At 36.6% G+C, this 5,000-nt stretch overlaps 1 protein-coding gene across 2 annotated transcripts in view; it reads right to left on the minus strand.

Annotated features, from left to right (window-relative positions):
• The window catches only part of LOC106867198 (uncharacterized), a 48,931-nt gene that overhangs the window by 36,583 nt on the left and 7,348 nt on the right, over positions 1 to 5,000 (minus strand). The gene's annotated exons all lie outside the window — the stretch shown is intronic.

The following is a 5,000-nucleotide window of genomic DNA, read 5'->3' on the forward strand; positions in this document are numbered from 1 at the left end:
TTTTTTGTGACAGAGCACGTGATTTCCTTCGCCATCTCCAAAACTATGATCCGTATTGCTCTGCAGACTGGGGGCTCGTTGCCGTTGTTGCTGCCGTGAAAAAATCTCCTCATCCTCCTCCTCTCTCCTGTTTGCTACTACATTTGGTCACAGCCGAGGTTCTAAGTCACTTGATCAGCTTCTGACGTTCTGGACAGAGTGTTGCTCTTCGTTGGTTTCCACCGTAGAATTGCAGCCTTTTCTGGATTTCACCGATGTTTCTGCTGTTTTACTCTTACCTTTTTATTTAACCTTTGCTGCTCCTTGCAACCACATATGTAACCACTGGACCACCGTCCTTGCACTACAAATCCCTTCGCCTTTACTCCCGCACCCTCGACGGATCAACGCTCTGGTATGTTTCTCTGATCGTCAGGACTCATTATAACATGTATGTCTCTTGAGACTCCACTCAACCAGCCAACGTGCTTGGCTACTTCGATACGAATCATCGGTCCATGCTGTGCCATAAATATAATGACAAACCAACGGATAACGTTGTGGCTGACACCTTTGACCGTGACCCCGTCAGCTTAAGTATTGCGGCCCCAGGATAGAGACAAGTATGTGATGTACCAACCAAGCTTTGCTCTTTGTGCCGAATTCCGTGTTAAATGGTGTAACAGATAAGGGTATCATGGCTATCAGCGAGTGAAGAGATATTCAGCTCGCATGATGAAAATCATAAGAATATACAGCTAGAGTTATAGGATATAAAGAAGCAAATTAGCTATAATGGCCGTGTGGTAAGAAGCTTGCTTCGCAATCACAAGGTTCCGGGTTCAGTTCCACTATGTGGCACTTTGGACAAGTGTCTTCTACTATAGCCTTGGGCTAACCAAAGCCTTGCGAGTGGATTTCGTAGATGAAAACTGAAAGAAGAAATGGGGTAGATTCATTCAACTAAAAGCTCTTCGAACTGGTACTCCAGCATGGCCACAGTCTAATGACTGAAACAAGTAAAAGACAATAGATAAAAAGATATACTTAATAATGGCGTCGTCATGAGTGTCTACGTGAGAACATTATGTTCAGATGCACGTCAGGACTAGAGCAAAAGTTTATGCATATATAGATGTAACAAGCGATCACTTAAAAATATCGATGGGGTAATCACGTTGCATCATTTTGGAACAGCGACAAAAGGTACATTATGTCCCTCGCTGGCCTGATATGGAGTCTCTGAGCAAAGAAGGTGCAGTACAACATGTCCTGGCTAGTGAGAACTGCGTATCCATACAATGCGTACTCTAAATTATGCAATTCTTATTTGGAAGAGAACCTGTGAATTCTAATGTGCAGAGACGAACTTATTAACAGACACGCTGAAATCGTCACCAGATGTAACCACAGGATTAAAGATTCGTTCAAGGAATATGGAAAAACTCTTGATATAAAATATTTTATTCATTAGTTTATATATAAAAGTATACATTTTAGTTGTGCAACCATCTGATAACTTGTGTGTATATATTTATATAAATATTCCTGTAAAGACATGAATATGTAATGTATATATAACTATGTATGTCTATACATAACCTTTTATCCTTTACTCTTAGAGTAACTTTTTGTTAGCACTTAATTCTTAATTTCACCTGAGTTAGTATTATTTCTTCAATAGTGTGTGTGTGTGTGTGTGTGTGTGAGAGAGAGAGAGAGAGAGAGAGAGAGAGAGAGAGAGAGAGAGAGAGAGAGAGAGAGAGAGAGAGAGAGAATTCGTATGTATGTGTGAATATACGATGAGTTAGCTGGCCGAAACTTCGAAGTCACTTCCAATAATATTCTTATTTAGGAATAATAAATTTGTACTCTACAAAAGTATAGAGTAACCCTTCAGATTAGCATAAACTTGTTTTTATATAACTGAACATAAAATCAAACATAAAGAAAAAATATATATGTATATGTATATATATATATATATATATATATACACACATATATATATTTCTAGCAATGCTGGTGCTATCTAGCACTCTTGTCTATATATATATATATATATATATATATATATATATATATATATATATAGTATATGTGTATATTGGCCTTTATATAAGAATATGTACACACAAACACACACACACACACACACACATAATTATATTAAGAGGGCAGGGCGAAACGACCTATCGCCTACATACATATATACATATATGTATATATGTGTATGTATATATATGTGTGTATGTGTGTATACATATATAAAGGTCAATATGCACATATACTAGTTTACTAATACTGTATCTATGTGTATGAATGGATGCATATGTATGTATATCTATGTGAATATATTTATGTGTGCAATTTTACTAGCTTTATTTAATAATTTTAAAACATCAACGAAGGTTCAGACTATTGAATTGTAGCAGACCTGTTGTAAATCGAGTCTGGATACATGACAGCTTTCAGTAAAAGAGGACATATCATGGTGTGAGAATGTGAGAAGCGGTGTCATTAGCAGTCTTAAAGTGGAAACTATACAGGCATGAGATGGGTTAAAAGATAAAGTTTTATTTGTTAATTCTACCCATTATTCTAACTGTTCACTTATTATTATTATTTTTTTTTACTTATTTTTAGATTTAGGTGATATTTTGTATCTCTCTTCGAAAAATTGCTGACTGGTGGTGCTAAATGATTTTGGGGCATTTGCTCTTTGTTTTGACTGTGAAATTCTAATAATAGAACATTCATGAGGTATACATTTTGTGCAATTTAAATTTGTGCTGTTTTATATCTTGTATATTAATGTTTTGTAAATGATTTGTTGGTGAAGTAGCGATGAAACACTTGTAGTATTATACAATAAAACGTGTTACTGAATCCGTTTTCTCTTATTCATATATATATATATATATATATATATATATATATATATATATATATATATATATATATATATATATATATATATATATGTATACTTACATTCATATACATATATGTACACATGTATGTATCTGTTTATCTATCTATATAGTTTGCATGACGCATTTTCTGGTATATATGTTTTTAATCATTTTAAAAGCCAAACCAGAGAAGTCAATTCACCATCCCATTTTTCTGGAGATTTCCTGAAGAAGGGGTCTAAAACTCGAAATACTGAAATACAAGGTAAAAATACAACCTATCGTCTTCTATTATTTCTCACAACTTGAATTCTTTCGGCCTAAAAAGTAAAAAGATTTATGTGCGTGTGTGTGTGTGTGTGTGTGTGTGTGTGTGAGTGTGTGCGTGTGAGCGCGTGTGTTTGTGTGTATATGTATTTATCTATATATGTATCTATGTATGCATGCATCGATCTATCAGTATATATATCTATAGATGTGTATGTGTATATATATATATATGTGTGTGTATATATGTATATATATATATATATATATGTATGTGCATGTGCGTGTGTATGTGTGTGTGTGTGTGTGTGTGTGTGTGTGCGTATGTGTGGTGTAGTTGTGGGCTAACAAGGCAACCATCGGCTGACTTGTTAACCCACAAATAAAGTACATTTATCAACCAATGCCGTATTGCTGTGTTGAGCACTCATTCTCATTGTTTGATATTAGAGTGTATATATGTGTGTGCATATATATATATATGTATGTGTGTGTGTGTGTGTGTGTGTGTGTGTGTGTGTGCGCGTGTGTGTGTAAATATGCGCGTGAGTATGCAGAAGTCACCAAATATACTTGAGACAAGAACTACTCTTTGGCAACGGGGAACCGCCAGAAGCTGGTTTAATACTGGCAATTACCCTTTCTATTCCCAACCCATTCTCCAGAGGACAGTTGGAAGAAGGTGAAGACCAACCAGTAAATCCTTGTCTGACAAGCAGCAAGAACTGGTCAGGTTTGAAACTGATGGAGGACAATAACCTGAGGTAATTTTTCAATTTGCAGAGCGTCTGGCATAGCGTTCTTACTATTGGTTGTAATAGTCACAGAAAACTGCTGCTGCTGCTGCTGTTACACGCGCGCGCGCACACACACACACACACACATATACGTGCCATGTTTATTCGTGTATAATTCGCAGTATTTTATAATTGATTTTAACTGAAAAAAACTGGAATTCGACTTATACACCGAGTAAAGCTAAAACTATGAAGGAAAAACAAATTTTGTACCAAGATTTAACATAGAATTAGAGGACTTCCATCTGCAGTAATACACACACACACACATATGCACACACACACACACGCGCGCGCACACACACAAACAGAGAAAGTGAGCGACATACATGTATACATATATATACGTATAGATGATATACGAGCACATACTAACATATACATACACATATATGTACACATACTTACAAACTTTCGCATACACACATATATACACACATATATATGTACACATACACACAGTCACACGCGCATACACACACACGCACACACGTACACACACATGTGGCTGTGTGGAAAGAAGCTTGCTTTTTTCCAGCCACACGGTTCCAAGTTCAGTCCCAATGCGTAGCACCTTGAGCAAGTGTCCTCTACTATAGACTCGGGTCGACCAAATCATTGTGAGTGGATTTGGTAGACAGAAACTGAGAGATGCCCATCATATACATGTGTGTGTGTGTGTGTGTGTGTGTGTGTGTGTGTTTGTGTTTGTGTCCCACCATAGCTTGACAACAGTTGCTGGTGTATTTATGCCCCATAACTTAGCGGTTCGGCTAAATAACCCGACAGAATAAGTAGCAAGCTTTAAAAAATATTGTGCTCGATTCGGTCGACTAAAAAATATTCTCCAAGGCGGTGCCCCAGTCTGGCTGCAGTCTGACGGCTGGGAGAAATAAAAGATATGTAATCACACACACACACACACACACACACACACACACATACACACCAAAGTACATGGAAACAGATATATAAACACACCTGCACAGCCATACGCACAATGTACAAACATACGTATATACATATATATGTACATACATAC

The sequence above is a fragment of the Octopus bimaculoides genome, chromosome 3 (assembly GCF_046866305.1).
Source record: "Octopus bimaculoides isolate indiv1 chromosome 3, ASM4686630v1, whole genome shotgun sequence".
Classification (NCBI taxonomy): Eukaryota; Metazoa; Mollusca; class Cephalopoda; order Octopoda; family Octopodidae; genus Octopus; species Octopus bimaculoides.